The sequence below is a fragment of the Loxodonta africana genome, chromosome 2, assembly GCF_030014295.1.
Source record: "Loxodonta africana isolate mLoxAfr1 chromosome 2, mLoxAfr1.hap2, whole genome shotgun sequence".
Lineage (NCBI taxonomy): Eukaryota > Metazoa > Chordata > Mammalia > Proboscidea > Elephantidae > Loxodonta > Loxodonta africana.
Window position 1 is genome coordinate 207,566,706 of NC_087343.1, and position 10,690 is coordinate 207,577,395.

Below are 10,690 nucleotides of genomic sequence, written 5' to 3' on the forward strand. Positions count from 1 at the left end.
TTAAAATTATCTCTTTATTTTTGGTTTTGGCAAGTTTGATTATAACGTGTCTCAGTGACTTTCTTTTGGGATGTACCTTTTGTGCGGTTCAAAAAGCATCTTGAATAGATAACTTCATCAGTTAGTTTTCTGCCAACAAAGCTTCAGCAATTCTTTCTATACTGTTATCTCCACCCCCGCCCTGTTCTGTTACTCCAATCACTCATAGGTTATTCCTCTTGATAGAGTCCCACATAATTCTTAGGGTTTCTTCATTTTGTTTCATTATTTTATCTGATTTTTCCTCAAATACGTTTGTGTCAAGTGTTTTATCTTCAGTCTCACTAATTCTGACTTCCGTTTCCTCAATTCTGCTCCTATGACTTTCTATTGAGTTGTCTAACTGAAATTTTATTGTTAATGTTCTGGGTATCTGCTGTCTGTCTATGGATTCTTGTAGCCTATTGAATTTGTAATTACGCTTTTCTCTAATCTGAAGTTCTTCTATTGCTTTGGCTCTGTGGTTCTTGGCTTGCTCTGTGTTTTGCCTGATTTCTTGAGCCCATGAAGAGCTCTCTATATTAATCTTTTGTATTCTATCTCCTGTAATTCAAGGCAGTGATCTTCATCTGGAAGAATTTGGATCTTTGGTTTGGGAGCTTCCCGAAGCCACCATGATCTGCCTGTTTATGTGATTCGATATTGTCTGTTTTCTTCAAACCATCAATAAGTTATTATATTTATTTATTTTATGTTTGCTTACTGTGTCCTAGCTTCTTGTTTTCTTTTGTTTTGATTTGCCCAAATAGGTTGCTTGAGTGAGTTATTTTAATTATTGACACCTTTGAAGCTCTAACATCCCATCACCAGGTAGTTAGAGCTGTTACAAGGTATGTAAGTCCAGGAGTCCATTTATTTTTCTTGTATGGAGTCAGCTCAGGTATCCAGGTAGATGGTCACCATGTGTGTGGTACAGGCTCTCACCTGCACAAGAGCAGGATTGATGGTGTAGGCACAGGTATCTGGGTTCAGCAGGGGTTCATGCGCTGAGCAATGCAGAGGGCTGACAACTGCCCCCGAGAGTCTGTGAAGAAAATATGTCCATTTCCCTAGAGCACATAGGTGGCTGGGTTTTGCAGCTGGACTATGGGCACCCAGTGCTGTTGGCTGTAAGAACTGGGAGGTACCACTTTTCCTTGGACCCCTGTTGTGGGTGGCTAGGTGTCATGGGTGGAACCCCCAGTCCTCAGGCCCCTGATGTGGGTAGGTGAGGACCCTGCTTAATAGGCAGAGCAGTGTCAAATGTCATGGACTTGCCTCTCCACCATATATCTGAAGCAGGTGAAGTTAGACTTCAGGTATATACCCTGTTATACTGTACTGATGAGTGCCTATGCTGTAGAAATGGGCCCTGCAGGAGTAAAAGGCATTCAGAGTCCGTGGACTCCATATGCCTCTGCCTAGGCAAAGGAGATGTTCCTACCTTGAGTTCCTGGCTTAGGGGAGCCAGCACATTATTTTTTCTCTGCTTATTAATTTGTTCCCTCTCCAAGGCCTGGAGAATGGCTCACAGCATGCAACCAGACCTTTGGCCGGCCCAGGAATGTGGCTATCACTGAAGCCAGCTCAGGTTGTGGTGCACAGTGGGGCAAGGTCAGGTAAATTGGAAAGAGTTTTTCCCCAAAGGGGTGTTTTTTGATCCTGCAGTACGATAGATGCATGTACTTGTCTTTTGCCGATTGAGGGCCACCTCTCGCCAGTTCTGGAAGGTTGAGCAGACCCTTTGCTCTCTGTCTTTCCTGATGTAGTATATGCATCCTGAACACCTCTACTTGCCTCACTGCAGCTCATCAGCCCATTGGGCCTTCAGGGTGCCAGTTTTGACCAGGTCAGGTCTGGCAACTCTTCGCTGCTTCCAAACAGTCTCTCCCTCCCCCTGCTGCTCAGTCCCTCAAGAGGGACACTTCTTGACACTAACAAAGGATGAGTAACTCAGTTTAACACAATTAGAGTATATATATATTTGTGCATTTATTCAGTATATATGCTTATATATGCATATATTCAGTAAAATATGTATGTATATATTATATAAATGAGGGTGACAAAACAGACTAGGTGATCATTAAGGGAGATTCAAAATGAAGTTTATGGATGTTTGGAACTGGTTGAGTATAAGGTTTGGAATGCAATTTACTTAGTTTCATAAATATACAGACATTATATGAATGCATGTTTCTTAAATAATGTGCATTTGTACATGTAACTTAAAATATAATTCTTACAAATTTTTATACTTTCAAATTGGTGAAATTTGGTCACCTTAGATTACCTTTTAGTTTCTACTAATGCTTTGGCTGATTATAATCAGTACCACAGAGGGAAAAATGCATTGTTATAGGTATGTATTAACAAATTAACAAATGTGATAATTTTATTAATTGGGATTTTGGAAATATACACTTTTTTTCCACACACAAAAATTATCAGTAAAATTCTGTTTTTCTTCTCATAGGAAACCAAAAATGGATCTCCTACAGATTTGAGTATGAGAATAGAGAGAACATATAGTCCAAATGTTTTTTAAATTCATCATTTAGACAGAAAGTTACTTTCAATCATAGTTTTCATTGCTGCCAGAACATCTTTATTTGTAAAGCTGTAGATGATAGGGTTCAGTGTAGGTGTGAGGATGGTTTAGAATATTGCCAAGAACTTATCCTGGCCTGGAGTGTGGTAGGACCTCGGTCTCCTATATCTGAAAATAAATGGCCCATGGTATATCATGACCACAATCATGTGGAAGAAACAGGTAGAAAATGACTTTTTCTGTGCTTTTGATGATTTCATTTGGAGGACGGCAAGGAGAACTTGGACATAAGAAGCAAAGATCATAGAAAAAGGGATTACCAGGAAGATGACACCACTTACACAAACACCTCCTTCATAGTGCGATGTATCTACACATGACAACTTCAACATGGCTGAGATTTCACAAAAAAGTGATCAATAGCCCTCGAGCCACAGATGGGAAAGTGGAGGATGTAAGCTGTGTGAACTGTGGAGTTGATTGTCCCCATAAGCCAGGACCCATCAGCCATGAGAATGCTGACATGCTCATTCATGAGAATGGGGTAGTGCAGTGGGTGACAGATAGCTACATAGTGATCAAAGGACATTACTGCTAGGAGGAGGCACTCACCACCCAGGACAGTGAGGGAGAGAAATATCTGGAAACCACAACCTGTGAATGAAATTGTTCTGTTGCCTGTCAGAAAGCCAACAATCATTTTAGGAGCAATGTTAGAAATACGCAAGATGTCCATGAAAGAGAGATGGCTGAGCAGGAAATACATAGGAATATGGAGTCGTAAGTCCCTGGGGGTAAGGAGGATCATGTCTGTGTTTTCTGTTACAGTCATAACAAAAATGGTACATATAAAGGAGAAGAACACCAGATTTGTTTGGGAAGAAGAAAAGAGTCCCAAGAGAATAAAGTAACTGCAGGAAGTTTGATTCTCAAATCCTATCATAAATTCCTTTCTTTTATCTAAAAAGAAAATAAATAAATACCAGCTGGATCCCTGAAACCAAACTCACTGCCATCAAGTGGATTCCAACTCATGGTGATCCTGTAGAACAGAGTAGAACTGCCTCATAGGTTTCCAAAGCTGTAAACCTTTACAGAAGCAGATAGCCACATTTTTCTCCCATGAAGTGAATAGTGGGTTTGAACCACCACCCTTTTGCTTAGCAACCAAGTGCTTTAACCACTGTACTACCAGAGCTCTTAAAAACTGGATAGAAAAGTTTGTGTGTGGGGGGGGGGGCTAGTGTAAATCTCAACTTATTTACTCATTCCTATGTAATAAAATGAGAGTTGGTTATGTATATTTCACAAACACATTTAGTGAACTGTGAACCAGTTCTTAAAGTGAACATATTTCATAAGATAGCCGTTTATTTGAATCAACTAATGACACTCAGAATATTGAGTGGGATGTTAGTTTTATGCACTGTGAAAATCATGTTTATATATTCTTTACTAGATCCAGTCTTTGCTTAAATATCACTTTTTCAGAGTTCAATCCCTGAACAGCACACTTAAAATCTCAATGCCCCCATCCACCCCATCCTGACTCCCCTGATCCTCCTTACTCTATTCTTTGTTTTACTTTTATTTTACAAATCACATTTCATTTCCTAGCATATTAAATGATTAACTTATGAGGTATGTCAATTGCTGTCTTTCCTTTCCATCAGAATTTTCGCTTCATGATGGGAGGTCTCAGTCTTCACCGCTGTAACCCACGTGCCTAAAAGAGGGCTTGGAGGAGACTGGTTCCCAATAATGTTTGTTGAATAAGTGAATGAAATGAATGGATCACAGAACTCAATTTTTTTCTCTGATATGCTTTTCATTTAGATAATGCTTAGAGAAAATAAAATTTATTATTTCTAAGACATTCTAAAAATAGCATATACCGAAATGCAGCAAAACAAGCTTCATTCACTTTTCAAATATAAAAATGAAACCTTTATTCAGTTCAATATTTACATTTAACAATATTTTTTTGCCAGGTGTTTTAACTTATAGAAATTGAATCATAATTTAATAATTCTGTATGCATATATGAGGAATCACAGGTGTTAGCAATATTATTTGTTTAACTTGGATAAAACCACTTGCCATCAAGTCAGTTCTGACTCGTGTGTCAGAGTAAAACTGTTCCCCATTGGGTTTTCAATGGCTGATTTTTCAGAAGTAGATTGCCAGGGCTTTCTTCCAATAAGCCTCTGGATTGACTCAAATCTCCAACATTTTGATTAGCAGCCTGGTGTGTAAAACTTTTCATCACTCAGGGACTTGTTAACATGGATAGTAATTACTGAGATCCGCTTTGTAATTATTTATGTACCTTCTGTATGTATGACATATCCCTCAATATAGATAAATATAAACATACATACATGTACTCACATATTCATAAATAAATGTTGTAATTTATGAAAATGCCAATACAGTTTTCTGGCTTTGAATTAATGATAAAATCACCCAAAACAAACAAAAACAAATTTCATTGCTATTTTATTAACTCTGATATTCATAAATTTGAATAAAATGAATTTTGATTTTCACTTTGTAAAATAATATAAGATACAAACGTGGAAATCATGCCACTGATAAGATACAGATGACATATTTTTCTGTGTTTTATTTTTGTTTAGATTATTCATTATGAAATACTGTATTTTTACCAAATAAGGTATTCCTTGTACATTTGTTTACATTTATCTACACATGTAACTAGTCCTAGCTATTTGACTGGTTTCATCTCTCCCACAGCTCAATAAAATTTAATAGGTTCATATGTACTGGCAGTGGAACCTCCCATGAGCTCATGAGCTGATTGATCATAATTAAATTTCCAGAATCAATAAATATATCACATTTATCATATCTGAGGCAAACTTGTTGAATTTTTTTCTCACTCTCCAGAATCATATCCTCTTTCTGATCTTGCTTTTTCCATTAATGATTTCCTCTGTTATAACCATTCTCATTCAAAAATTAGGATTCCATGTTAGTGTCAAGATAAGGGACAATGTCTGTTTGCTACTGAATCCTCATTGCCTAGCAGTGGGCCTGACTCATTGTAGGTGGTCATTAGACACTTGTTATAAAATGATTTGCTTATTTTTTAGATTCTCTGATATTAAACTACTTTCAATGTCTAATTAAGTCTTTCTTTCCTGTATTTCTTACTTGCGTTTGCACTTGTACAGAGTTCATGCTGTCTGCACAGTGATGTTTATATTTATTCCCTAACTCCGTCATAGTCTTACTTTCACCACCTTCCCCCAACTTCCATGAGGCACCTGAAGTTTTGGCAACCCTTTTTCATGATTCTTTGTCTAACCCAGTATGGCCTAACCCATAGTCCCATGATGCTGGAATAATGAGTATTCTATTATTCCACCATACCTTCTGTGGTGTCTAGGAGCATTTCAATTTTGGTGGAAGTCTATGATTAGACCAGAAGAGGAATGTTTTAGTAGTGAGTATACAAATTTTAAGTCAAAAAGTGGAGAAAGCACGTGCTACCTATCACATAGCCTTCTCCACATGTATGAGGCTTTTTCCAAAAATAAAGTCTGTTTTTCTCCAATCTAGCTACAAATAATCCTCATTTTATTATTCTAAATGTTGGAGAAGAGATATGACATGCTGTTTACACTCAACTATCATCTATAAGTTTAGAGGATATTCAGACAATATGCTCTATATATGATTATGTTTTAAGTTCTTCAAGAATTCTGTGGATCCAAGGTTTTTAGCAAAATCTTACTGTATATTGTACATCTGTCTGTGTCTTTGTTGCTGTGCTATTGTTAAGTGCCATAGAGACAGTTCCGACTCATAGCTACACTATGCACAACAGAACGAAACACTGCCAGTCCTGTGCATCCTCATAATCGTTATGCTTTAGCTCATTGTAGCAGCCACTGTGTCAATATTTCTCATTGAGGGTATTCCTCTTTTTTGCTGACCCTCTACTTTATCAAGCATGGTGTGCTTACCCAGGGACTGAACACTCCTGACAACATGTCCAAAGTATGTAAGATGTAATCTCACTATCCTTGCTTCTAAAGACCATTCTTGTTGTACTTCTTCCAAGACAGATTTGTTTGTTCTGTTGGCAGTACGTGGCATATTCAATATTCTCCAATTCCACAATTCAAAGGCATCAATTCTTCTTTGATCTTCCAGCTTTCACATGCATAGGAGGCGACTGAAAACACCATGGCTTGAGTTAGGCATGCCTTAGTCCTCAAGGTGACATCTTTGCTTTTTAACACTTTAAAGAGGTCTTTTTTGGCAGATTTGCCCAATTCAATGTGTCTTTTGATTTCTTGACTGCTGCTTCCATGGCTGTTGATTGTGGATCCAAGTAAAATGAAATCCTTGACAACCTCAATCTTTTCTCCATTTATCATGATGTTGCTTATTGGTCCAGTTGTGAGAATTTTGTTTTCTTTATGTTGAGGTGTCATCCATACTGAAGGTTGTGGTCTTTAATCTTCATCAGTAAGTGCTTCAAGTTCTCTTCACATTCAGCAAGCCAGTTTGTGCCATCTGCATAACGCAGATTGTTAACGAGTCTTCCTCCATTCCTGATACCTCGTTCTTCTTCATATAGTCCAGTTTCTTGGATTGTTTGCTCAGCACACAGATCAAATAGGTATGGTGAAAGGATACAACCCAGATGCACACCTTTCCTGAGTTTAAACCATGCAGTATCCCCTTGTTCTGTTAGAATGATTGCCTCTTGAATCTATGTACAAGTTCCCCATGGGCACAATTAAGTGCTCTGGTTTTCCCACTCTTCGCAACATTATCCATAATTTGTTATGATCCACCCAGTCGAATGCTTTTGCACAGTCAGTAAAACACAGGTAAACATCTTTCTGTTATTCTCTGCTTCCAGCCAGGATCCACCTGAAATCAGTAACGATATCCCTGTTTCCACGTCCTTTTCTGAATCTGGCTTGAATTTCCAGCAGTTCCCTGTTGATATACTTCTCCAGCCACTTTTGAATGATCTTTGGCAAAATTTTACTTGCATGTGATATTAGTGATATTGTTCTATAATTTCCTCATTTGCTGAGATCACCTTTCTTGGAAATGGGCAAAAATATGGATCCCTTCCAGTAGATTGGCCAAGTAGCTCTACTAGATTTCTTGGCACAGATGAGCGTGCATTTCCAGCACAACATCTGTTGAAACATCTCAATCAGTATTCTGTCAATTCCTGGAGCCTTGTTTTTTGCCAATGCCTTCAGTGCAGCTTGGACTCCTTTCTTCAGTATCATTAGATCCTGCTTATATGAGCAATTGATGGTCTGCTCCCCATTCGGCCCCTGGCATTGTTCTGACTAATGATATTGAACTTTTCCATGGTCTCTTTCCACAGATGTAGTTGATTTGATTCCTGTGTATTCCATTTGATAAGGTCCACATGTATAGTTGCCATTTACGTTGATGAAAAAAGGTATTTGCAGTGGTGAAGTCATCGGTCTTGCAAAATTCTATCATGTTATCTCTGGCATCGTTTCTATTACCAAGGTCATATTTTCCAGCTACTGATTCTTCTTTGTCTCCAACTTTCACATTCCGATTTCTAATAATTATTCAATGCATCCTGATTGCATGTTTGATCAATTTCAGACTGCAGAAATTGGTAAAGATCTTCAATTTCTTCATCTTTCTTGTTAGTGGTTGTTGCATAAATTTGAATAATAGTCGTATTAATTGGACTTCCTTGTAGGAGTATGGATATTATCCTATCACTGACAGTGTTGTACTTCAGGATATATCTTGAGATGTTCTTTTTGAAGATGAATAAATGTTGTTGTTCCCAGCATAGCAGACCATATGACTGTGTGATTGAAAATGGCCAATACCAGTCCATTTCAGCTCACTAATGCCTAGGATATAAATGTGTGTGTGTTCCATTTCATTTTTGATGACTTCCAATTTTCCTAGATTCATTCTTCATGCACTCCACTTTCTGATTATTAATGGATGTTTGCAGCTGTTTCTTCTCATTTTGAGTCATGCCACATCAGCAAAACGAAGGTCCCAAAAGCTTGACTCCATCCACATCATTAAGGTTGACTCTACTTTGAGGAGGCAGCTCTTCTACAGTTGTCTTTTTAGTGCGTTCCAACCTGAGGGGTTCATCTTCCAGCACTATATCCAACAATGTTCTGCTGCTATTCATAAGGTTTTTACTGGCTAAATCTTTTCAGAATTAGATTGCAGGGTCCTTCCTAGTCTGTCTTAGTCTGTGAGCTCAGCTGAAATCTGTCCATCATGGGTGATCCTGGTGGTATTTGAATACTGGTGGCATAGCTTCTAACATCACAGCAAGATGCAAGCCCCCACAGTAAAACAAACTGACAGACATATGTGTCTTTACAGATAACTAATTTATTTATCATTTTGAAGAAGCAATCAATGAATTCAGTCAGCTTAGTCTAAAAATTAACCAAGGTACATTATTTTCTATCTAACTTTTCTGATTGAGCTTAAAATAGCCGCTTCGTTTATAAGGCAATATGGAATGAGATTATGGAGAAAGGAATAAAAAGTAGCATCAGCATGAATCATGTAGGTCATTTAATGGTAAGAAAATTTAATGCAAAGAAAGAATTACCACTATTATATTTTCTAGACATATCCCACCTACTTCAAATAATAACTTCATGCGATTAAAATGTGTGTGTGTCACATTTCTCACAATATCAAAAAAGTCTTCATTCACAAACATGTTGTATGGCTTCCTAAATTAACTTAGCCAAAGAACCCAACCAATTTGTACAAGTAGACAAAGTGATTGATTTTTGTCAATGGAACTATATAAGACAGTGTGTTTATGCCAACTACTGAATCAGACTGTTCTTAACTGGTTACTATCCAAATAATTCACTGAATTTACTCAGGCTTTCCTCCCCAGGGATAAAAAAATCCTTTCTTACCCTTTACTCACTGATTCCTCTACATTCAGGAAGCTCTTCTCATTTTGTATTTATCAAAATTCTCAAATATTGAGAGACTCCATTAATTTTTACTTAAATAGATTCCAAAATATTTTGTTTCATTTATTTATTAGATCTATCATTTTAAAAATGAAACAAAATATTTCCTCAAATCTTTATTTAATTGAAGCCACATTGTTCACTTATATTGATATGACTACACATTCGTATGTCAACTTAATTTCTTCCAACATTATTTCTTTACGTTAAATTTTTTGATCATGAGATAAATTCTAAATAAGTTTTGACTTGGAAATATATTTTTTAAGTATTTGATATAAAAACCTTGGGGAAATTAAATCTTATGTGCTCACTTATATATTATATTCCATGTAAATAATTTTTATTGGAACTTTTATATTAAAAAAACCCCTATAATTTAACCTTTTCATTACTAAATTATTATTTTTTTAATCTTTTTGATTCTTTGTGTTTTCACTGATTTGAAGGTCTCTTCAGAATTTTTTCATATGAGTTATGGATTTTGAGATATGTGATCTGATAGTACAAGTGAAAAATAAGGTGAGTGGTACTGTGGTGCCTCTGATCAGCGGTATGCAATATGCCAATAAGAATTAAATGGAAAGTTTATTGCAAGTACTTTCCTTTAGGTTATATGGGGAAGATCTCATTTTCCAAATATAACACAGAAAAACCAAGAAACACCAATTGAGACTCCCTAACTATTGCATAAAAACCCATTGTCATGAGTCGATTCTAACTTAAAGTGACCCTGTAGTACAGAATAGGACTGCCCTGGAGAGTTTCCAAAGTTCAGCTGGTGGATTCAAACTGCATACATTTTGGTTAGCAGCCATAGCTCTTAACCATTGCACCAGCAGGGCTCCAACTATCACATAGGAAAGTTATAATCATGCTTACAAGCCTTATCTCACAGAAATAAAGGGAAAAAGATGAAAGTTTAGAAAACTCATACATCCAGGAAGTATCGTCTCATAGAATGCTCAACCTACACAACATTGAGCCTCCAGTTCAGGTTTGCTGAGCCTTACACATTTCAAAAGGGACCCACCTCAAAGTACAGGGTTCAAGTGCTCCATATGATTTCCAAGGAGTGGCTGGTGAATTCAAACTGTATAACTTTTAG

The 10,690-nt window shown here is 37.1% G+C and overlaps 1 pseudogene; it reads right to left on the reverse strand.

Moving 5' to 3' along the window:
• Positions 1–2,558: 2,558 nt before the first annotated feature.
• On the reverse strand, positions 2,559–4,231 carry LOC111748618 (olfactory receptor 2AJ1-like; annotated as a pseudogene).
• Positions 4,232–10,690: the final 6,459 nt, after the last annotated feature.